We start from the raw sequence: 26,389 nt of genomic DNA on the forward strand, positions 1-26,389 counted from the left end.
GGATTCATATCACACATTAGGAAATGGTAAAAGATAGTTTCAATGCATAATAAAAGGGCTAATCTGAATATGAGTGAACTGGCTCTGTCAGAGGACACCAATATACTATGATCGGGTAGGAAGTGTATAATCTAATCTGGATCTTTATTTTGGGAATAAAGTGAGAAGTATGGAAACTATAGAGAGAGTTCTGAATGTTGCAGTTACTTTTATAGCAATAAATTCTTACTCTGTTAAAAAAAATTGAAAGAAAAAAGAAATTAACTCAAATAGCATTCTCTTGACAAGAGAACCTGCCTGCAATGAGAAACATGACAAAGCGGGTAGCATAGCACAAAAAACAATGTGTTTTTCTTTTTTTTCTGAGGGGAATTCTTGTTATTGTTATTAATAATAGCTAGGAATATGGATGTATGAGTTCTTATCCTGGAATCAGATGCTGCAGAAACTTTAAAACCCAAGAGCCAAAGACTTTAGGTACTTTGATTCCTTTGCCTCTAAAGCTTTATTTAATAATGAGTATTTATTGTTTCCCAAAGTATTTATTTTCCTTGCTTTCTATCCTGCATATACCCCATATTCAATGAACATACATAAAAACCATTTAGACAATTTTTGAAATTGCTACTTATGACAATAGTTTTTTAATTTATATTTCCATTTTTCATGTATTCAAACATTCATATTTTTAAAAATACCTTACTTTTTTTCACTGAAATCATTTAGATGTTAACATAAATATTAAGAATTGTTAATAAATTCTATTTGAATGACATTATTTAATAAACCCTTGCTATAATGGCAGACATACAAATTAATTATAATTTTTATTACTTAGAGATTTTAACTTATTAGATTATGTTATTTTGAGACAGTGTGTATGGTGGAAAGATCCACTGAGATCTAGGTTACACAGACATGGGCTCTCTCATTTCATATCTGCTAGACTTTGTGTCCACATCTATAGAAAAGTGAGAATAATATCAATTACTTAAGGATTTAATACATAAAAATCACTAATGATAAAATATTCAAAAGCATCAAATTTAAAGCACAGTGTAATAACTATAACCATTAAATGTAACCAGAAGGAAATGCCTTTGTAGAAGTTATTTGTTTTCTGATAGCTTTATTTAATGTGGAAATAATATTTGTGTTTTTTGTGCATCATCTATATCTATGTAAATTGATTTTATGCCATGCTTAAGATTTTGCTTTGAAACCACAGAATTAAATTGGGTAATCTGGATATTAATAATATGACCGTATTAATAAATTTAACTTAAATGGTAGACGTTTTTTCTTGTGAACTGCTTTTATTCCAATACTGATCTAGTATCTCAGATCTTAGTGCGTATCATTACTAGTGACTGTCAAATTTTGTTGATTTTTTAAAAATTTAGAGCAGTTCAGTAATAAATGCCTGACAAATGACAGCTTAACTGAACACGCCCCCATTCAGCATAACTTCACACAATCAACTCTGATTTATCAGCTATTACTAAAAGCCAGCTTGCCCTTCCCAGAGTGGACGCTCAGAGCCCTCTCCCGTCTATACTATTTTATTTTTTAGTGGATTTCCCAAAATCTGCTGAATCAATAATTTTCTTGAAATTGTAATTGAGAACACTATCTCTTTTTACATGGTCTGAAATGAGATGGAGGACAACCAAATAATGTTTTAAATTCTGTAAATGTATAAACTGCATAAAGTCAATCTTTTCAGCATGTGACTATCTGTAAATATTAAGGGATTTTGGAATCTGAGAGAACTTTGGATCCATGGGATAACATCATATGGATACATAATTGGTATTGCAAATGAAATCCCGTGAGTTTAAAGAAATTACCTTAGCCTAGAAAAGTGTCATCATTATTTCTATTTCTAGCTTATACTGCACATTTTTTCCTGTCCTCAAATAAAAATGGAAAGAAAGAAAAGAAAAAAGAAATATATGTGGTTAGGAAAAGAAATAAACTGATGAGCATTTATAATATTTGGAATTAACCTGATCTATTTCCGTTTATCAAGACTGTCTTGTTTTGGCAGGAATAAATAATTATTATTCTAAATCTGCTGGATATTTGAGGGTCATTCAAATTTAGTATTGTGGAAGTGGCTGAAAAGACCAAAAAAGTTTACAACGTCACAAAGGTTCACTGAAACAGAAAATTTTTCTAGAGAATATTGGCCCCAGGAAACCAAAGACTTTCTTCTCTGTCTGTCTGTCTCTCCCTCTCTTTAAACAAGATACTAAAGAGAATATCCAGAGGCACAAAGACATCTAGGCCAAAGAACTAAATAACAGATATGAAATTAGAAGTAAATAAGGAACATATCATAAAGATATTTATCTATATATTAACAGTGAATTGGGTATGCAAATGTTCACTCAGTAGTAGTTTTTAACAGCAACCCTAAGTGTCTAAAGCAATGCCACACACTTCATTTAGCTAAAAGACAGCTATATCAATGGCTATAAATGGCTATGACTATATTTTAGAATGAAAGTAGTCATTTTAACATTTACAGGAAAGACACTAAGTTCACTTAGAAATAAAAGGACCCGCCAGGCTCGGTCTGAATGATGCCAACGCACAATAAAAGCAAAATAAAACAAAAAACAAAGTGGCCATGTAGCCACAAATCCACACAAATTTCAACATGCAGATACCTAATATATGCACAAAGTCAACTCTTTTTTACATGAGAAGTTTATATGTTTGTAGGTATCTGGCATTATGTAGACACAGGCCAAAACAAGTGATCATGAACAAGTCACTAGTACAGCCCATGATCCCTGAATATCGGTGGCATTAATAGACTCTGAAATTGATGAAGAAAAGTGTACACAAATTTATGAGAAAAGCATTCTAATGTGAAGGGAAGTAGAATATAAGAAACAATTGCCTTTTTTCCTTCTTTTGCTTTATTCATAATGTAGACCAACTGTGACCATTTAAGTGCTAAACAAGCTCTTTTTCAATCCATTACAGTATTTCTTAATGGAAATACTAAAATTATTTTTCTTAGAATATGAAAGTTGTACCATTTATAGACAAAAAAAAATCAAAGTCTTAGTGAATTTACATAGCAGGCCTAAGGTTTCATTGCTTGGATGTACTGGAATGCTGGTATGTCTGGCTCAGACTAAACACTTTACAATGTTATTAATACTCTGATATTAATAAAAATGTATTTTATTAACAAAATTCTTTTTTAAATTATTTTATTTTACTAAATAGTAAAAGAAAATCCAACTTTTCTTCTTATATCATCTAGTTTTGAATTAGCAATCATTTAACTTTTTCTTAGTAATTTTAAAGATCCACAAAACTAAAGAAGAAATTTTAAATTATACTAAATATTATATCACACTCAAGCCCAGAAAGAGAGAATCAGAATTTTGCTTCTTGAACACTGGCATCTTAATCATTAAAGCTTATAAGCTTGACTGAAATCCAAAGATTTCAGTTAATGAAATCCAAAGATTTCTGTTAATGTTCAGCTGTTTATGAATCTGATACAAGGACCTCAGTGTCTTATGGAAAGGAGGGACACTGCACTTTCACAAAGTGCTGCATCCTTGCAATGAACTGATTCCTTTAAAAATCAAAGGCATACTGGGTAGAAATACCACATTTATATAAGGAATACTAACTAAAAGTTAATAAGTAGCTCTAAACTTTTACTCAGTAGTAGTTCATTTAATTAAGCTGTATGCTTTTATTTAATGGGTTAATATGTTGTGGAATTTTCAACATTAAATCCTGTATATATCTGTCTATTCTTTTAAAACAAAATGTTTGGATAGATCCAATTGATAGCATATTTTTTTATTTCCTCACCCTTTAATACTCCCTTTATATTCTCACATTTGATTTATCAATGTATCTGTACGCACTGGAAAGGAACTTTTCGCATCATGAATCCATGTAACTACCTTATTCCTGTGTGTGTCTATATCCTTTTTCTATTCAAACTGTGAAATTCGTCATTAAGCCACAACCAACCTGTGAACTCTGTTATTCCCTCTCTGTAATTTATAGCAAAAGACTCTATGATCAATTAGGACTGTACTTAAACATGTAATCAACAGGATGACTGGTCACAGTGCAAATTAAGAATCTTTTAAAAAAGACTTGATGCCAATTTAATAAGTCAGGTACTTTATTGTAAATACACATCAATATATGATTAACATATTTACTGAGATTTAACTAACGAACAAATAATAAAAATTTGTTGCCAATACAGCTATTTTATCATTTTTCCTATATTATCCTTCAATAAATGTCCCTCATAATAAACCTATTATGTTACAAAGTTAAATTGAATTGGAAAGTGGCTTTCAGATTATCATGGGTGATACTGAATTTTTTTCAAAGTGTTTAAAATTTGGCATTATAGTTTTTAAATCTTAAATTTGCTAACTTGTCTTGTAAACCTAACATACTCAACTTTTGTTTTTGAGCGCATCTTGAGCCAGGGATGACCTTATCCATTTATGTATTCCTTTACACGTTCTATTATAGGTCAGGCACTCAATCCTTGATTAACTGAAATCTGTTGTGTGTGTGTGTGATGTGCTGAGGTCTGTTATTAATAAATCATTTGCAGTGTTTTGGAAGGTTGCAAAAAGAATGATTTTACAGATAATGAAGACATACTTGGTAACATCATCAGCATCATATCAACAATGAGATGTATGTTTTCACTGAAAAAACATGTATTATCTATGATAAAGGAGTGATCAGTCTTAACAATTTGAATGAAGTAGACAATATTTTGCTATATTCAAATCATGAAATGCATGTTGAAAAACATTACGTATGAACGTTTCTTAATCCCCTGGATATTATCTCTTCTGATTACTTATAAACGTTCTCATCTCTTTTCCTTTTATTCTATTAGTTTCCATAGGCCAGCAAATAAACTTTCACATCTACATGGTCAGTCATATCTGCTAATCCCAGAGTGAGCAATGGTTAACAACCCACTGATCTACACTTGTCTCATGTTACACTGTGACGCCCAGAGAAAGGAGTACAGGATATTCTCTCAAGTTTCAACACTCTTGAGGATGTGTGATACAAATAACAAAATGAAATAGTCTATACAGATCTTCTTCAACTCACAATGGGAATATCCTGAAAAACTCATCATAAGTTGAAAATATTTTAAGTGGAAAATGTATTTAACGCACCTAATCTACTTAGGTGTTAGCATAAACAGAGTTTAGCCTAGCCTACCTTAAATGTGCTCAGAACACTTACACTAGCCTACAGTTGGGCAAAATCACCTAACACAAAGCCTATTTTATAATAAAGTATTGAATATCTCATGTAATTTATTGAATATTATACTGAAAGTGAAAAACAAAATGGTTGTCTGGGTACAGAATGGGTTGTCAGTATATAAGTTGTTTACACTTGTGATCGTGTGGCTGACTGGGAGCTGTGGCTCGTTGCCACTGCCCAGCATCATGAGAGAGTATCGTACCACATATCGCTAGCCTGGAAAAAGACCATTCAGAATTCAAAGTACGGTTTCTACGGTATGCATATCACACCATCGTAAAGTCAAAAAATTTCAAGTCAAACCATCATAAATCAGGGACCATCTGTATTTAATTACCCTACTGAGAATCAAATGTAAAATGTTGTTTTCAAAGTATTTAAAAACCTTCATTATATTGATATTTTAATATGTCACCTTAATAACTGTAAATTATGAATTTTAAAAACAATTTAAAAATATAATTAATACATTTATTCCTGGCTGCCATATTGAAGTAGTTAAGAGCAGTCAAAGGAGCAATATTTTTTAGTTTATTCTCAAATCTGTTTCTTCCTAGCTGTGTCATCTTGGTGATGATTCTTAAGTATTCTTGTGCCTTAGCTTCCATCTCATTTCACATGAATTAAATGAATTAATACATATAAAGCAACTGTAAGAGTGCTTGATAGGAACTAAAAAGAGTTGACTCATTATCCTGCTTTGCTTTTATTTTAATCAATTGCCGATTACATCTATTAATATCAACTCTTTTTTTGAATTTTATTTATTTTTTATACAGCAGCTTCTTATTAGTTATCTATTTTATACATATTAGTGTATGTATGTCAATCCCAATCTCCCAATTCATCCCACCACCACCACCATCCCCCCGTCCCCCTGCTTTCTCCCCTTGGTGTCCATACGTTTATTCTCTACATCTGTGTCTCTATTTCTGCCTTGCAACATAAACTATTCTCTGACACCATTAATTGTTCTAAAGACTAATTAAAAAATAAATTGCCAAAAGAAACATTTTATAATTATATATAAGCATAAGTACTCAAATATGTTTAAATACTTTGAATTCAAATAACATAATAGGGACCACTAGCACTTTTGTATTCAAAGACCTTCTACAGAAAGATTTCTATGATAGCTTTTATTTAGTCTTTTAAGGTTCAGGCATTATGTTAGAGATAAATATATATCTACAAAGTAGATGGGTCACTTTAGCCCACTAGAAAGCTCCACTTTGAGTTCTGCCTAAAACAATAAGTAGTTTATAAATTATATATACATATATATATATAATTTCTATCATAGTGGAATAATTAAAACATATGTTTGGGATTAAACATGTCATAAATAAATGGCAAAAATTATTCAGATAATGTATGTGGTTCCATTCTGGAGCTGCTTCTTACATACATTAACCCTTCGCTGACTTTTCAAAAATATCCTTTTTTTTCTCTATGATTGCTGCTTCTATTATTTTGATTCTCCCTTCTGGAAAATAAAACTACATTACAATTATCATTTTTTTAAAAAATCAAAACACATTATTATAATTATCAGCTTGGAACCTCAGTTTGTACCAGCACTGCTGACTGAACATTAAAAACAAAACAAAACAACACTTAAGAGGTGCAGACATGATCTCCAAATAGACCTGATTATAAAATAGGTTTATATATCTCCCCACTATTTTCTTCAAAACAAGTTATTTTAGCTTAAAAATAATTAGACAGATTTAGTACTCAAATTCCAAGCTTTAAATACCCAAGGCTTCTGATTTGATCAGTTGACACTTATTTTTGAGACCTCATCTTGTACCTATCACTGTGCCAAGTTCTATAGAAATTAAAGAATCTTCACCAATAATACTACCAGGTGAAATAAAGCTACAAAATGAGCTGGTTTGTTCAGAGATTAACATAATTTTAACTTTGGATGTGTTTTTAGCACATTGGTAGAAGACAGAAACTCTGAGAATGGTGAGTTATTTTGTGCTGGGTAACTGTATCCCAAGCAAGAAAGATCCTGGGAATACGGCAGGAACATTTTTTTTGTTGTTTTTTGAATGAATGAACATTTTGGCACTACTCCTAAATTTCTGGAAGTGATTCTCCATTATTGACCCTACTTGCTGGAGGATCTTTATCTCCTATATGATTCTATGTCATGTTTCTCACAACCTGTTATTTACTATTTCAAACAAGGAAGTAAACTGGGAGCTTCTAACTTTCCATGTATTTGGTATAAGAATATTGGTGGACTCTTTATAATTGTAGCCATGACAGCAACACATTTCTCCAAAACTACATATTTTTTTCCATTATATAGCCTACTACTTATTTTCAAATTATATAAAATATTAGTTTATTTAATTATTAATATGTCAAAAGTATTTTGGTCATCATTTTTTTAAATTTATTTAATTTATTTTTGGCTGCGTTGGGTCTTCGTTGCTGTGCGCAGGCTTTCTCTAGTCGCGGCAAGTGGGGGCTACTCTTTTGTTGCGGTTCACAGGCTTCTCATTGCAGTGGCTTCTCTTGTTGCAGAGCACGGGCTATAGGTGCACGGGCTTCAGTAGTTGTGGCTCGCGGGCTCTAGAGTGCAGGCTCAGTAGTTGTGGCGCCCTGGTTTAGCTGCTCTGTGGCATGTGGGATCTTCCCAGACCAGGGCTCGAACCCGTGTCCCCTGCATTGGCAGGTGGATTCTTAACCACCACGCCACCAGGGAAACCCATTGGTCATCATTTTTAAAAGGCGTTTAGTCTTTCCCATTTTGCAGAGATGTATTAGGTACAAAAATTTAAACCAAAATACCAAGAGTTATTGCCTCAATCAATCATCAGTGTTCTTCCCACTTAAGGACTAGAGTGAAGTATGACCTTTCAACTGAAGAAGTAAAAAATATAATATTTTTTGTATTCAACGTATATTCAACAATGTTTATTGAGCACTTATATGCTCAGGTGCCTGTCATTTCCCTACTGCCTCTAACACTACAGAAATTCAAAGAGTTAGGATATTATGAAACACAAGTTAGGGAATCATCTTTTACACTGATGGGAATCTAGAGCAATTCCTCTATCTGGTAAGCCAGGGATAGGGCTTCTCTCATAAGTTTGTGACAAACTGGGTATTCTGCTAGAGAGGAGATGGAAAGTGGAGGCTAAGAAAGAGCTATTGTAAAAGCACAAAGGAAATCTGGAAGCAGTGTCAACGAAAACAAAATATTCAACTAAACTAAAAATAAGGAAATAAACATTTTAGATTATAATTTAGGTAAGTAGTATTGAAAATATGGAGTTAACTTGAATTTTACTTTTTTTTCAAACTCAGGCATGCTGAGAAAAATTAAACCAAGAAAGCTTTTAAATACACATCTTGCTTTTTTCCCCTCTCATTTGGGGCTTTTTTGTTTACTAGATTATTACTTACCCTAAAGTAACTTCAAATTAAATTTAACGACTAACAAAGCAACAGGACAAGAGAAATCTTAGCAATAAGATAGAACTTCAATTATCCTAGATAGTATTCTACAGTGTATAATTAGTTTGATCAGCCTTGAAGTCTCTTAAATAATAACCTAAAACTGACTGAATTACCTTGACTTTTTAAGCTGACATAGCTGGTATGTTTGGATTCTTTATCCCATGTATTTTACAATGCCATTCATTTGTGCCTGCCTGAATTAACAAAATTCAGCAAATCTCACTGACTTATTTATAACCATTGGAGTTTTAAAAGCCAGTCAATATTGTTGTTAACATGCCCCACAAAGCTCAAATAAATAAAAGGCAAACAAAATCAAGCCTTCTGTATTCTTAACCAGAAAGCTATCTAACATGACTAAATTCAGAAATTCAATGCTGACGGAGAGTGATTGTTTATAATAAATATACCTACCTACGACTTAATTAATAGGTGATCCTACTCAAGAGACTATCTTTTCAAGTCTGAGATATTTACTGAAAATATATTACTTTGTAAAATATGAGTACATACATTTTAAAAAATATAAATCTTATTTTTAAAAGAAGGTTTTATCAGATATCTGGTGACAAAGAGAAACTGTGAACTAAAATTAATTAGTTAACATATGCATAGATTCATTACACTCGCACAGTCTGAAAAGAGAACACTGAAATATTAGGCAGTGTTAGGCAGCTTTATATGTAGTGGCTATGATAGTAACTCTATTATGTATCATTTTAACTATTAATTTAATTATGAATTTATGAATTGAGAGAGGATTGGTTTCAAATAAACTTATGGTTGCTTGAGTATTATTAATTTTTCAAAAGTCTTAATTCTCTAAGGATCTCTCTTAATCTTTCACTACCTTTTGACTTCCCTTGTGACACTTGCTTAACCTATTTTCCCCTTCCTACACCTCCAGCCATCAAGTCATTCATTTCCATGTCCTCATGAACACACAAGAATCCCTTACCTTACTATGTGACCCTGTCATCAAATATTTATTCATTTATGAAAACAGAATTTCATTTTTGCATTCTTTGCTCTGTTTATAGCCTTCACCCCTGTGAAGAAACTGCTTACCAATGACCATTTAATCATCAAATGTTAATCACTCTTCATCTTCTTAAAACTCTCAAAAAAACTTCCTCCTTTTTAAAACTCTTATGACCTTGGGCAAGCTATCTAACTCCTCTGGATTTCAATGTTTTTATTTGTTAAAAAAGTTGATACCCAATTTTTAGAGATGTTGAAGTAATAACTGAAATTATACGTTAAAGTAGCTACTGCACAAAAGCTCAATAACACTAGTTATTATATTGTTTGCTATCATAGCTTTCTCACTGGCCTCTCCATCTTCAATTTCTTTCATATTCCGTCATTAAACTTTCTCTCTCCTAATAATTTGAAAATACTATATCCAAGCTCAAATCTCTTCAATATTCCCCACTTCCAAACATGCAGATTCGATCTTTCTTTCTAGTTCATTCACACACTATTCCCCAAAGATACTCAGAAAAACCAGGATGTTTCATATAGCCTTCAACTTGTGCCTATTACTCTGTATTTGCTTGAAATCGGTTCTTCCACCTCTTCTCTTCAAAATCCTACTCATGCATTTAGTTCTGGCTCAGAGACGAACTCTTTCATTAAATCTTCTTTGATCACCCCAGTAAGAAATGAATACTCCCATCCTCTGACTGCCTGCAGGACCCTGCAATACCCTCAAGGCACTTTGTCCCAACTTGCTTCACACTGTAGGTATCCTATCCTATCCTTCTTCAGCTCCACAAACCTTCAGACTTTATTTATTTATTTTTTTTGCCCTGTGTCCCGGCGCTTGAGGATAGAACCCGCGGACTGAAAGCCGCCGGTACCGAAGACATGACGCCGAGGGAGCCGGAGCCCTTTCCCTCTACCTCCGTACATTACGCGGACCGGGACCGCACGCCCGATCCCCGCCAAGAAAAGGAGGGTCAGACTTTATTTTTATATGTCTCTTATCATTTAAGACAATGGCTAGAAGTAGGTGTCCCAAAATATTATAAAATATACAAACCTCTACTACACATATACATTAGTTATTAAAATACTATATTCTATAATTATAATTTATGTATTTATTATAATAAAACTAAAAGGTTAATTCTGTTAAGTAACAGATTTCAGTGTGATTCTTGGCCACAAAATTTAATATCTCAACATTCCACTATGTGTATGTGTGTGTGTGTGTGTGTGTGTGTATGTATATATATATATATATATATACACACATATATGTTTACTGTATATTATTTCAAAAGTGAGATATATTAAAATCATGAGTCTATAGAAACTAAGATGCAGGCTCTAGGATTTTGTTATGTATATATTAGCTTTCAGTTGTTGGGGAATGGGAAATGTAAAGACAGGGAGCAAGTGTGATGGAGAGAATTCTACTATATGGAAGGTAGTGTGGGGTAGTAAATATTGCATTAGGAGACTTTTAATATTGCATTAGGAGACTTTTAACACCAATAGATGAGAGTTCAAATCCTACTCTGATACTCAATAGCTTTAAGACCCTCAGTGTCTTATTTAACAACTCCACACTTTCTTCATATATAAAATAGGGATAAAAAAGACTGTGTAAAGAAGAGAAATTTGATGCCTGCAATATTCTTAGTACCATATTCAGTCTCTATTACATTTGTGGCTGCTGCTATGATTATTGAAGCCAAATTTCCGAGTGTGCCTAAGAAACCACCTCTAAGAGATCACTTGAAGCAAGGGAAGGAAGGCATGTCTGCCTCACAGACTCTCTTGTCCGATTCTTCTTTAACCATTAACATTTTACAATTAGACTTATCCTGGGGCCATGAGGCTTTATCTTCAAGGCTTGTTACTCAGGAAAGAGTTTCCAATAACTCTTAACACGGGTGAGGTGATCGTATGTTATTGTGCACAGATCCTTTGCTGAAATCAGGTTTAGGAAAAAATTAAGGGGAGTGGGAACAACATGGCCTGAAGGGCTGGTCATAGAGAAGCTAAAAAAAATGTGAGAAGTCAAATAGTCAAATGTACCTGCATCACGGCTTTACTCAGAATTAGGGGTGCTAGAACTGATATAAAGGGGATGCGGTATGAGTTCTCGCAAGACGGATCCAAGCGGGTTCTTTGTTTACGAGCCTATGTTTGTGGAGACAGGACAAAAACAGAAAACACAGAGCAACTGGAGGTCTGGATTCTAGTCTTTGCCTAGCAAGTTGCTATACGTATAATTCAACCCCATTTAGCCTGCTTATCTATCAAATAATTGGTTCGGATCATATGAGCTCTAAAATCCCTTTCAACATTTGAGCTTGTTCACTCTGATTATACTGTCTTCAGAAATGACAGAAGTTCTTAATGATACTTATACTCACATTCTAAAAATCCTTCTCTTTTAATCCTATGAATATTTGTTCCCTAGATTAAATTTCAAGATTATAAACATGAATATATGTCACTGGAGAGACAAGAAGAAATTTGTTTCTCTGCGTTTTATAAGATCCTTCAGTCGTACCTTTGTCATGCTCTTTATAAGTTTATTCTTCTTATTATAGATGCTTGGGGCTCTTTAATTTCATTCTTGGGTTGTATACACACATTACTGGTATTTTTAGAAGTACTTTATGAGTACAAAATCTATTCCCTGTGCCCTCATCAATATGAAATTACCATTTTAAGGCTGATTAAATAAGGATTAGCGCCAATGTTCTACTTATTAGGCTGTGTCTTCAACTGGAACTGATGATGTAGTATTTGTCAATAACTAGTTCACAGCCTTAAATTCCACAAAATGAAACCTTTGCATCAGAGTCCATCTGTCTGAAAATTTTGAGGCACGCTTCCATGAAGAGGAAAGCCATCTATTATATGATATAAGCGTAAAGTGGCATGTATCACAGCTGTTTGAGTACTGCTGGGGAGATGACTTGCATTCCCCCTAAGCCCTCTATCAGAATCCAACAGTGATGGATTGAATTCCCTTTGCCTTAGCATGATGATGGATTACTTTAGGAGGATATATAAGAATGGTGGAATCTAGGCAGAAACTAATTAACATCACAATGGAAAGATGCTAACATTGATCTTTACCATGATATGAAATTGATCTAAAGAGTTGGTAAAATGTCCACTAAACTTTCTCAAAGTATAAATGATCAGTTATTCATCTGAGTTTTTTGTTCAGTGACACCTAGTTCATTATCGTGTAGCAATTGCAAGCTTCAAAATTTGTTATTGCCAGATGTTACATATATGCACACACACGCACAGATTTCTTATGGATAAACTAATATAATGTTCTTGATGTATGGTTCACAATGTACATTTGGTAGTAGCAGTCTTTAGGAATGACACTGGATATGTGAAGGAAATGAAAGGATTTGGTGGTGGATACATTATGAGGTAGATGAAAAAGGCACCAAATATGAGATGAGATGAAATCAAGCCTTCACACCTCAAGACAGACATGTTATTCGCCTCTCTGAGGATCCTCCAGTGCAAATACTGTCATCTTCTCTACCTATCTCACTGGGTGAACATAAAGATTAAATAAAATATTTTAAAGTATAATAAGTGCAAAGCATTAAATAAAACAGGTGTACACAAAGAGTATGGTGTTTACCCTTTCTCTCTTACATATGATAATTAGGTGAATGAAAGAAAGGAAGCCAGAGAAGTATAAGAAAAATAAAACATTTTGAATACTTATAGTAATATTCTTAGTTCTTCAAGTGGAGAAAATGGTTTAAGAAAATATTTTCTAAATCTCTACCTTCTCCTAACTAAAAATGCAAAGAAAAAAGAAATCAAATGATAACTTTAAATACTTTCAATAACAGAATTTTCTTTTAAAAGTAAGGATTAAAAAGAGCAGAAAAGTTAATAGATAACTGTTTTATTGATGAGAAGAAAGTCGTTAAGAAGCCTAGTCTACTTTTGGTTGTACTGATTAATTTGCTTCCCCATTTCAAAATCTGCAGGGAACTTTTAAAACATGTCTCAAGTATATTGCTTGAAATTCAACTCCTCAAGGTGAAATGAAATCAGACCACAACCAAGAACAGAGGAAACACAGAAAGTACTAATAAAACTAAAACTGATCTGCCTGGGAGACAGGTGCTGAACCGGTGAAAAGAGGTTAGTGACTAACAACAGCGCACAGCCCCTCTTTTTTTCCCCCATTTTTTTTTTTCAGTTCAGTAACAGCAAGTGAGTTCCTGAGACAATTATCCAAGAAGGCTGATAGAGTGCTGTGAGCCAACACTTGAGTTTATTCTTGGAACTGATGAAAAACAAAGGTTTACAGGCCGAGACCTTCTGGAAAAGAAGTCATTTAAAAGTGCTTTGTTTGCAAAGTTAAGTAGTTGAACAAGTGCCCAAAGACATAAACTACAGACCCCGTCTTCCATACTTCCCAAGAGGAGTACTGTCAATACAGCGATTGGAAGACCTGCAGCCTGGAATGGAGTTTAAGCATGACTCAGTCTCAGGGCTGGAAGACTTCTACTCCTTTATGCATTCAGGGTTTAAACATGTATTTCAGATCCATTATGTGACAGACATTATGCTAGGTGCTAAGAATATATATGAAAAACATACTGTTCTTGACATTAAGAAATTCATCACCTCATAGGGTAAAAGAACATAACCAACATAAATAAAACAACATGATTAGTGACATAGTAGACAACATAACCTAGTGCATAAAGAGGCTTTTGCTTAACTCAGCTTATGTAAGTCAGTACAAAGAGAAGAGACCACCAAAAAAGCAAAAGCAAAAGAAAAAAACACTGCAGAGGTGAGACCAGAAATCTAGGAGGTTCTGAAGAAAACAGTTTCTTAAAAACAATGAACTTAAGTATAAGAGAGTGAGTGTTATCAAGGGTCAAATGCAAATTATACTGAAGGGATGTTGTGACTGAATACCTTTGCTAGAATTAATTGCAAAATGTCACATCTAAAAGTGCCTTTGGGGGCTTCCCTGGTGGCGCAGTGGTTGAGAGCCTGCCTGCCAATGCAGGGGACACGGGTTCAAGCCCTGGTCTGGGAGGATCCCACATGCCACGGAGCAACTGGGCCGGTGAGCCACAACTACTGAGCCTGCGCGTCTGGAGTCTGTGCTCCGCAACAAGAGAGGCCGCGATAGTGAGAGGCCTGCGCACCGCGATGAAGAGTTGCCCCCGCTTGCCGCAACTAGAGAAAGCCCTCGCACAGAAACGAAGACCCGACACAGCCAAAAATAAATAAATAAATAAATAAACTTGAAAAAATAAACTTTAAAAAAAAAAAAAAAAAAAAAAAAAAAAGTGCCTTTGCTGATCTTGATGATAGTGTTGCTGACACTTCCACCACAGTATTTTTCAGAGTTCTACTATTGAACTCAGATTAATTTGGTTCATGAGAATCAAATATGAGCATTCTAAAACATAAAGCCTATTTTAAATCACATGCTCAGCAACCAAGCTGAGACTCATATTCTGTTTGTCCTTCAATTAACAAATAAGCTAAAATTTTATATAAAATAGCAAATTTGGAAAAAAGCAATGCCTCAAGATTTCAGATGGTGCTATATGATTTGTTATTTAATATGGCATGTGGACACCACAACTTATTTTGCAAAAATGAATGAAGATTCCTGTAATCTTTTCCATTTCTCTCTCAATCAATATTCAGTTACAAAACAAAGGTTGTCTGACAGAACTCCATTGAGCAAAAGCCAGTTAATTTAAAACCTTTTTGTCCTAAATTATGTTCTTATATTTCCTAGGGTAATTTGTCACAGAATTTTATAGCAGTCATCAAGATAATTAAGTTCTGAAACAGGTTCTAACAGCAGGGAGCGACAGAACATAAATTAAAAGGGTTTTAAATAACCACATTTTATTTAAATCCCCAACTGTACACTCTTAAACAAATTTACCTTTATAACATTAACAGACTTACATTGCTACATTTTAATGAAGTCAAAATTGAAAGCCTTTAATCATAATTGCTTTTAATTCTAAGTGAAAGTTTGAATTACAATAGTAGCCATTGAAAAGAAAGGGTGTTTGAAGTTGTTTCCTGCTGACAGTTTTAATTTGACTTGCTTTGAATTTCTTCTGGCTGTTCTAAGATTTCAGCTGACGTTGCATCAATTTTAAGTCACACTTCTGTTTAAATAAATTTAAACACATAAACAGAAGATGTGAGGATAACAACTAAAGAAAACAGAAATGGAAAAATTGACACAAAGAGAGAATTTGAAGTAATATGAACAATAGACTCATGAAAATTGCTGAGTTTAATGCATAATAAATGAATACAAAGAAAGAATTCCAAAAGAGAAGTAGAGAAATCACATAGGGATACGCTCTAGATAAAAAAGTAAATTAAACAGATTCAAATACACATTAACCTAGGAATAAAGGTTTAAAAGGTTAGTATAAATTAGTCTAAAGAAGAAAAAACTGAAGAAAGATTTTATTGTCTACAAATATGATGATTTTAATTGAGTCTGTGAGTTGATCTAAAATTGGAATTATTTAAATAATGAAAATAATAAAAACATTCCACGGGATTAAGAAATATCCTATTATATGTGTTGTTACAAAACTCAGATAGTTTGAAAAACAACTTACATGAGTAAATGGGTCATGATTGCAAAAGAATGGGTTATTTTCAATATTTTAAAAATAAATACCCTTCTAATAAATAGTCATATTTCAAAAATATTTCCAAATATTCAGTATAGAAAGACATCATTTTCACACACTCTTATGTCTGCTGTATCTCATTTGAGAGCAAATGACAAATACATATATATACATATGCACAGTATACTGATTCCTAGTTTCCATCCAAAATGAAGAGATAGGTAGTAAGATGACAGATTAGATAGACAGACAGATACAGAGAAATAAATGTAAACATATATATATGCTCAATGATTTCTAGGGCATTTACCTCTGTTTCTATATACCTCCATGTTCTCTAATTTTTGTGCTCGTGTCTGTGGAACTGTTTCAAAGTCAAGCGATATGACCATAATTGCTATTCCTCCCCCTAATCTAACTATCCTTCCATTCTGTTTCAGTAGTAAATTGAATTAAATCGAAAAAATTAATCTTTACAATTCTATAGGGTCAACACAAAAGAATCTATGTTAATAGAGTACAGCAGTGACGCAGATGGATAAAAATGTTCAAAATAATTCATATTGGTTCAAAAGGCATGTTTGAACTACATTTGTATTTGGCTATGTGTGGTATTTAAAGATTAGTGGTATTTCAAAGAAAAACTACATAGCATTCAATGAATCACAGAACTTAAAAACTGCCTTACCTTAGCATACTAATTCCTGATCAACTCCTGTATGCAAATTCCAAGTTCAAAGTTCTAAGAACCTCAAATGGATATAAACCATAAGCATTCTAGCTATCATGTCTCTTAGGGAGTAGATAAAATACTTATTTTCATTCGTTTTAGAGGCCTTATCATTGGGTTCACTCATTCACTAACTCATTATATCATGCTACAAATATTTAATGAGCACTTACTCTATTTCTGCATGCAAGGCACGAAGGAACAAGACTGCCATGGTCCCTGCCCTAATGGAGTTCACAGAACACAGTTCCACCTAATCCCTTAGGACCTCAACTAGTTCATCTGAAAATGTCTAAATTAATCTATGATTGTCAAAGCTCCTTTTGGGTCTAGAATTCTTGATTAATATGAAGAAGCAGGCTATGCGCTGGCATTCAAGCATATAAGGATGCTTAAAATGGCACAAGATATCCTAAATCAGGACATACCAAAGAATAATTTGTATTTGGAAGTAGAAAAACTTTACCAAGTAAGCTTTACTGTCCAATAGGACTGCATCATCTTAAACATTTCTATTACTTTTAAGATTTTACTGATATACCTCTGAATGAAATTATTTTTATTTCATTATATATGTGGAAATAAATATTTTTAAAATTTCCAGAGTTGTCCTGAAACTTTGTAAGAGAAATTTAAATTAACCATTCATTTAGTTTCTAGTCACCTTAAAAAATAAATTATTTTTGTCCTGTGTTAAGTTCAGCTAATTCTAGTTGTGCATTAGAATAAAACAATGAGACTGAGAGTGTCAGTCATCAGCTTCATAAAATAGTCATAAATTTTGTGGTAATTTTAGCTGTTTTTACATTCACCAGACTCTTGCTCATCTACAACAGAGATTCTGCTATTCTCATATCTGATAATAATTTTGTTGGTAACTTAATTTTTTAAAGCATGTGATTTTTTTCAGAGAATATAATTTTGACAGAAAATAACTATGGGGGTCGACATGGTTAGAATACATCACATGCTATACCAAAGCAGTACACTGTTAACATTAGGAGCAGGAAGAAAAATGTAAGGAGGAACCATTTTGATGCATATATATGATGAGTTTGTGGTCAGGAAGAAAGTAGAAAGAGCTTTGAACCCTGAACATAGTTCCAGCTCTGCTACCAAGTAACTATGTGACCTTGTGCTAGATGGTTAAACACTTTGTGAAATTATAGGGTAGTACTAGATGATCTTTATGATCCATTTCAGGTAAAAAGACTGTAATTCCAACCATAATATAATGTTATAATTTAGCCCTTAAAAGATATCCAAGTCCTAATAGTGGCCTCTAGTCAGAGTAATTGCTAACCTTTGCTCTGTAACAAATATAACTTTTATGGCAAGTAATTCTAAAAGGTAAGGAACTCAAAGGATAAAAGAAAATGAATAGGTTACATTGCGGAAAAGAATCCTAAGGTGGATAACAAATCATGTATCTTCCCTAAATGCAACATGACAGTAAAGAAAGGCCATTGCTATCATGGGATACACAACAGCAAACCTAGAGACAATAGTTCTCTGTTGTGCAACTCAGCACTGAAATAGGAAGCTCAACATGACTCTAAAGTGTTAGGAATGATTTATTTAGCAAAATTCAACAATAAAATGAACATTTGCTTGCATATTATAGAGGTTCTCGTATATATTTATAATACATTTGGATTAAAATATCTATCTATCTAAAGTATATGTATGCATAAAAGACAGATACAGTAGATACATATAAATATGGAAATTAAGCAATTTCCACAAGGCTAATTGCTAGGATATAAACTCATTAAATGCCAGAATTTTGTAAATTAAGTTTTCTACTGAATCATCAGCACCTAGAACAGAAAGTCTGGCACATACTAATAATATTGATGTCAATAAATATATTTTGAAAGATGATCAATTAAATACACACATAACTAGTGCTAGCTTTCAAATTTTGTAATTACCAGAGCAGTACTCTTTTCACTATATCTTAGTGCTCTTTTTTTTCAATTAAATTATTGTTTAAACTAAGGAAATTTTATTCCATATGTGGGATATTTAAATGTTTTACAATAGAATATGCAAATAGAGCAACTGACACAAAATGGAGAAATAAGTGTTGTTTAAAAACTTCAAAATAGTATTAAGTCTGGAAATTCCAGAGATAGTAGTATCCTGAAAGAGCCTGGTACTTATCTTTAGGTAAATTTCAAGACTGCTTCAAGTTTCTACATCTCTAATCTCGTTTTGGTTAGATGGGAAGATCTGAGGTCTGTGAGAGTTTCTAAAGCATGATTAAAGCCCAGCCTCAATGTTGAAGTCAACTAGGATCTCATTTAAATAAATAAATAAATAAATAAATAAATAAATAAATAAATAAAGGGTCTTCAGAATGTTCATCTGGTGGTTTTTTTTGTTTTGTTTTTCTTTTTTCTGGCAATTAGCACAATACAAATTTACAAATATCTACCACAGTGCCAGTCTTAAGTCTCCTAAAATGTGTCTCCTAAGGCACATGAGAGAACCAGGCTAAGAGATCAACCTGGCTAGATCTAGGATATAATCTAAAGTGATATGGGAAATAATTAAAATAATTTTACAAAAAAAGAATCCATAAATTTAATTTATTCCAAAACCCCTATCTACAAGTTATTAAAAGTAAATGTTTAAAGTTTCTCAAAATTTAGACATATTTTCCGAAGTAAATAACAGATGGTTTCAAGGAATATTAAATATATTATGAAAAGTACTATTATTTGAGTTTTTAGCAGACAGTGATTAGATTTGTACTGTTTTTTATCAAAAAGAGGAATAATCCTCTAATCAACTTTGCTGCTTTTAATGATTTTTTTAATTGAAGTCTGATAAATCTTTCTGATAGCTTCACATATTAAGATACACTTTTGACAAAAATGTCTTTCATTATGATTCAAAATAGCACATTCTAACAGCTTGATTGAGTACCTGTAGCATTGTCTACATTTCAGAAGTTGAAACTAATAATTAATTTTAAAAGCAGAGATTTCTAGCTCCTGTAGGTATGAAAACATTGTAATTGCTTTGATAATTTGTTTTCCACTATCATGCAATCTCTTGAGAATTGGAAACTAAAATATCGGTGTTACACAGATAAAGCATAGAAGCAGGATGTAGAATAAAAATGTGAGCTGCAAAGAGATAGACATGTACATTATATACAGACTTGTATTAGTAAACAGCATTTAAGACATGCACCTATCTAGACAAGCACATTTAAGGCACAGTTATCTTGCACTATTGCACAGCATTACTGTAGTGCTAAGTAGATTTAGATAAATTTAAGATGATACCTAACCTTTCAAGTACCACATGGACTTGAGAGTTTTACAAGCTTCCTGTATTGAGTTACTTCTTGTATAGAGTTAAGTTTTAATCTCTTGACAATCTTGTACACCTTTCTAGTGTTATATAAATTATTTAGTGTTTATTTTATATAAATTAGTGTTTCTAATGTTATATAAATTATTTCTTTTCTCCTCTCTCCAAAAACACCACAGTATCTAATATACCACTAGAATCCTGGGCAATACAAGGCTATAATTAACATATAAAGGAAATTTGGAAGGTTTTTGGGCTATCCCAGTTTATAGAGTTAGAGTATATTCAATAGATGAATAAATCAAACTACATTAAAGGAAACAAAATGTACATATTACAAAATATATCTCCTATATCTGAATCTGTATAACACAGAAAATGAAGCATATACCACTGAAGCATTGTTTTAAAAAAGTAGCATAATTACTTGCTTCTATCATATACAGAAAGAATAATTCCCCACTATTCTGCCCTTTAATGGAACTGGACAAAATGTTTCTCAACATATTTTCAGTTGTTTGTCTCTAATAACTTTTAGGTCACTTTTTTTGGTCCAAAGACATATAGTATAATATTAAAAACATTGATCAAAAGATGTGATTTTAGTGTTATCATTGCCCTTTTTCTTGCATGTACAAAACTTCACCTTTCTAAATTTCAGTCCCCTTAGCTATTAAGTGCATATGGAAAAAATCAGTCATTATATTTTTCATTAACCATTATATTAAAACTTGCTTGGTTTCAATTAAGACAAACCAAAATGACCTAACTTGAGAGAAAACAGGGGAATTTGTTGTAAGGATATAAATGCCTCATGAATGCAGTTGAACTTCACATGAGAAGACTGGAATCTGGAGTCAGGACCTGGAGGCCACAGGACTCCATCTGTTTCTTTCTTCAGTAGGTGGGTGCTCTTCTCAATTCACAGAGTAGAATATGACTGTCCTACTACTTCTGACTTTACATCTAACCATTTTAGCCACATGTGTAGGATATTTCTATATACCAATACCAATTTCCAAGATGAGAACTGGATGGGTCAATTTGAATACAGTTAAACCTACACTGATTAGCTAAGGACATGGAAGCAGATAAGTCATCACTGTGTGGACCCCAACCCTGGCAGTCAAGGAGCAATTCTCAAAGAAACAGGGATGGAATCCAGGCTGAGAAGAGCGCCTCAAAGCTTGTGAACTCCACTACTGCCTTGCATACAAAAAAAAAAAATAGGAATCACATGGAAGCCTCACTTTATTGAAACCTTTATTCATATATTTATTAATTATACAAATGTCTGTTGAGCACCTATTCAAAGTTAGGTAGAGGGGTCTCAGAAATAGAATGATATAGTCCTTTCCTTACGAAATTTTCACTGGTAAGGGGTTCTACTTTCTACCATCTTGCTTGCGGTAACAGTGCTTGAAAGCATGTGCATTTTCAATGAGGAATTGGTATAAAGTTTTAGTTACTCAAGATGATAAAGTCTATAGATTTGCTGTACAACATAGTGCCTACTGTAAACAATACTGTATTGGGCACTTTAAAAAATTCGTACAGGCTAGATCTCCTGGTAACTGTTCTTACCACAATTTAAAAAGGGTGAGTATGAGAAAACTTTCTAAGGTGATAGATATGTTTATTACCTTGACTGGGGTGATGGTTTGATAGGTGTGTGTATATATATATATATATATATGTCCAAACAAGTCAATTTGTAACAGGAAATTTGTACAGTTTTTTGTGTATCAATTATACCTTAATAATGCTGTTAATTTTTTAAAAAGCAAATGCTGCCAGTTATGTTTCAGGGACTATTATTTTCTTATCAACATTTTTCTTTAAAATCATTACTATAAAATATGAAATTTCTACATTATGATCTGAAATTTTTATAAGATTTTTTAGAGCAGTTTTCTGTTTACCTCAAAATTGAGAGGGAGGTACAGAGCTGTCCCATATACCTCCTGCCTTCACACATGTATAGCCTCTCCTGTTATCCACATCACTCACCAGAATGGTACATTTTTCTTACCAAGGATGAACATACATTGACACATTATAATCACCCAAAGTCCATAGCTTACCTTAGGGTTCACTCTTGGTGTCTGTACATTCTATGGATTTGACAAATGTAAAATAACATATATCCATAATTATAATATCACATGGAATACTTTCACTGCCCTAAAAATCCTCTGTGCTCTGCCATTTTATCTCACTAACCTCCCACCCCTAACAACCACTGATCTTTTTGCCCTCCTCTTGTCCCTTGTACAGTTTATTGTGCTTATACATAAGCATATGTACACATACATATCTATGTATAAATGTATACATATACATAGGCATACACAGTTGAATACATTGTTATTATTCTGAACACATGGTTATCTGTTAGATCAATTAAGAAGAAAAAAACATTTATTTTACCTTCACTTTTTCTTAAGCACTTGTACTTTATGTAAATCTTAGTTTCTGAACTATATTATTTTCCTTCTCTCTAATGACCTTTTAAAATTATTATAAGGCATATTTGCTGGCAACAAATTCCTTCAATTTTTGTTTGTTGGGAAAAGTATTTCACTTTCACTTTTGAAGGATAATTTTACAGGGTACAGAATTCTAGGTTGGTGGGTTTTTTCTCTCAACACTTTAAATATTTCATGCTCTTCTTGCTTGCATGTTTTCTAAAGGTAAGTCAGATATAATTCTTATCTTTGTTCCTCTATAGGTAAGGTACTTTTCCCCTCTGGCTTCCGCAGGAAGTTATCTTTACCTTTTATTTTCTGTAGTTTAAAGATGATATTTCTAGGTATATTTTCTTAAGCATTTATCCTGCTTGGTACTCTCTGAGGATCCTGGATGTGCAGTTTGGTATCTGACATTAATTTGAGGAAATTCTCAGTCATTATTATTTCAAATATTCTTCTTTCCCTTTCTCTTTTTCTTCTCCTTCTGGTGTTCCCATTAATACTTTTGTAGTTGTCCTACAGTCCTTGGAAATTCTATTGTTTTTTTTTTTTCAATTTTTATTCTTTTTGCTTTCCACCTTTAAATATTTTTTATTGAGATATCCTCAAGCTCAGAGATTCTTTCCTCTGCTGTGTTCAGTCTACTAATAAGTCCATCAAAGGCATTCTTCATTTCTATTATAATGTTTTTATCTCTAGCATTTCTTTTTGGCTCTTTAACATTTCCACTCTCTGCTTCCACTGACCATCTGCTCCTGCATGCTATTTACTTTATTCATTGGCACACTTAGCATATTAATAATTGTTGTTTTAAATTCCTGGTCTGATAATTCCAACATCTTTGTTGTGTCTAGTTCTGATGCTTGATCTGTCTCTTTAAATTGTGTTTTTTGCTTTTTGTCATACTCTGTGATATTTTTTCTTGAAAGCTGGTCATAATGATTATGCAAAAGGAACTATAATGCAAAGAGGCCTTTAATAATCTGGTGGTGTAGATGTATAGGGAGGGGAAGCATTCTATATTCCTATGATTAGGTCTCAGTCACCCAGTCAGTAGGGATCCTGTACCTTCTCAGGGTTGTTTTTTTGTTGTTGTTTTGTTTTTCTCCTTACTTAGATGGGACAGGAAGGGTTTTTTCCCTTCCTCAGGTCAGTTAGGCTCTGATCATACCCCAGCAGGTTTGGCTCTAGTTAACCAGTTTTCCTTGAGGGCAGGCCTTGTTAAGTGCCCTGTATATTTCAAAATGGTTTCTCTCACCTTCCCCATGGGAACGGCAGGGAGTATGTGGGGAGGGAGTACTTTTCTCTGTTTGCCTGGGGGGACTTTTCTCTGATACTTACTGTGGGAATCTGGTCAAGCTTCTGGAGGGTAAAACCCACAATACTGTGAGGTCCTCCTTATGGTTGCAGCCCCTGGAGTTTTTTAAGTCTCAGACTTGTACACACTAAGCTTCAGCATTTCAACAATTATAGTTCAGGTTTTCCTATCCTGGCACCGATTTATCAAGGCGATTTTTGCTTGTGAGTCTCTGCTTGGGTAAGTCTCAACATCCTGAATTTGCCTGTCTCTCCAAACCTGAGAACTCTGCCTTGTGTTTTTCCCTTTCTTATGGATCCAGGAAGAGTTGTCGATAGATTTTTACTTGTTAAGATGGAGTGGTGACTTCCAAGCTCCTTACATGCAGAACCCATGATCTGAATTTAACTGAAAATAATTCATTCTTGATTTGTGAATTAGTCATTTGGTTCCTTAGTGACAAACTTAGATCAAGGTGGGAACTATGCTTCATAAGAGAGCTCAAGTGTGTTACTCTATTGGACCTTGATGGTAAAAAAATGAAATAGGTAATAAAGTATGTAAATAAACCAACAGGAAGACAGAGTCACAGAGATATATGTGTGTTAAGAATGAATGATATGTATTTTGCAGATAATTAAATAAATATGCCAAAAACAAAAATATAAAATAATCTCATAAGAAATCAAACAGCAATTAATTTAAATAGCCCCCAAATTTACTTTAGGTTGAAGAAAATGCAAGATATAACTTGGTATGGTGATAATCTAGTTTAGAAATACAAAAACACATGATAAAATTAGTTTCATATTTTAAATTTGCTTTAATAATGTATAAAATTCTCTCACAGAAGTGGGATTTTTTTTCATTTACCAGAGCTTCCTGGCAAAAAGAAAAAAAGGTAATACTTGAAGACCTCATCACTGACAATAAACCTTAGTTTAGTAGTTTGATTAAAAGAGGGAATTACTACACATTGTGTTTAAATATGGCTTTTTAAAATTATGAGCAAGATAAACACATTTCAGTTCTAGAGAAGAGAAGTTACTAGACTATAACAGAGAAATCAGTAGATAAAATGAAATGATGTATTCTAGCAAGTGTTCAACTTAGACTGTATGGTCCCTCCTTCTCACAAAAAAGATTCAAGAACTGTATAAGGTTCTATTTTCATCACTGGTTTTATATTACATTGGACAATTATAATCCAGAATCTGAAGTGTTTAAAACAGGACAATTCTTATGGTTCTCACCCACCTTACAGGAATACTATGTAACACTATGCATGGCAACTGTTTACAATTACATTTCCAGTATAACTAATTTCTCACAAGCCATTAACTGAAAGACTACTTACAAAGTGGTAAGATTAAGGATATGCCAAATATTGGTAGAACTATGGAAAAACACAGTAATTTAATATAGTTCTGTAAGTGGTTTGCATATTTTGCCAGTCTAACCATGTCCTTCAGTTAGACAATATTAGAATTTTCAGAATAATTTTCAGTGGACAAAGCAGAGCAGTGAATATACTATTAAATAACACAAAGATATCTAAAGGTGAATATTAGGGCACATACCTCCATGCCTAGCTGCAGCTGCTACACTAATAGATAAATCCCTATGATTTATAAATCATCTATAAATACTGCTGCTGTATTCAGCCCCAAGAATGATTTGAACAGACACTTCAGTCCTGAAATGCATTAGTTCCTACTATAATTTATATCATCAACCAGCAGAATGAATAGAAGTAAAAAAGGATTGAAAATCCTTGGGAGAAGTACTTATTAAATGTAACCCGAAAGCAGATTTGAAAATTTTCCCCTTTTAAATTTATTTTCCCATGGTCCTAATAAATGAAAGCTGGGCTGCTATCCAGGTTCCAAGTCACTAGAGCCTGATTGTTTTCTATTTGTTTCAGTGTTTAAAGCCAACAAAAGCTGCATTAAAACTGACGGTGCCAAGTAGTAACAAGCCTACTTTAAGCATGGCTAATGTATGAACCCACAGCCCCAGGTTATAATATTTCAAATACAACAGAATTTAAAGTCTAGGCTCTTTGTCATTGCGTTTTACAAGCAAAACATTTTTTTTAATACACCTTGTTTATTAAAAAACAAAAATATCTCCC

The 26,389-nt window shown here is 33.1% G+C and overlaps 1 protein-coding gene and 1 non-coding gene across 4 annotated transcripts in view; both read right to left on the reverse strand.

The window, feature by feature from the left end:
- Positions 1–26,389, reverse strand: part of CADM2 (cell adhesion molecule 2) — a 1,045,186-nt gene that overhangs the window by 387,887 nt on the left and 630,910 nt on the right. The window lies entirely within an intron of this gene.
- On the reverse strand, positions 10,593–10,741 carry LOC132365610 (small nucleolar RNA SNORA57). The gene has a single exon (XR_009503139.1). It is a non-coding gene; the product is annotated as a small nucleolar RNA SNORA57 (small nucleolar RNA).

The sequence above is a fragment of the Balaenoptera ricei genome, chromosome 4, assembly GCF_028023285.1.
Source record: "Balaenoptera ricei isolate mBalRic1 chromosome 4, mBalRic1.hap2, whole genome shotgun sequence".
Classification (NCBI taxonomy): domain Eukaryota; kingdom Metazoa; phylum Chordata; class Mammalia; order Artiodactyla; family Balaenopteridae; genus Balaenoptera; species Balaenoptera ricei.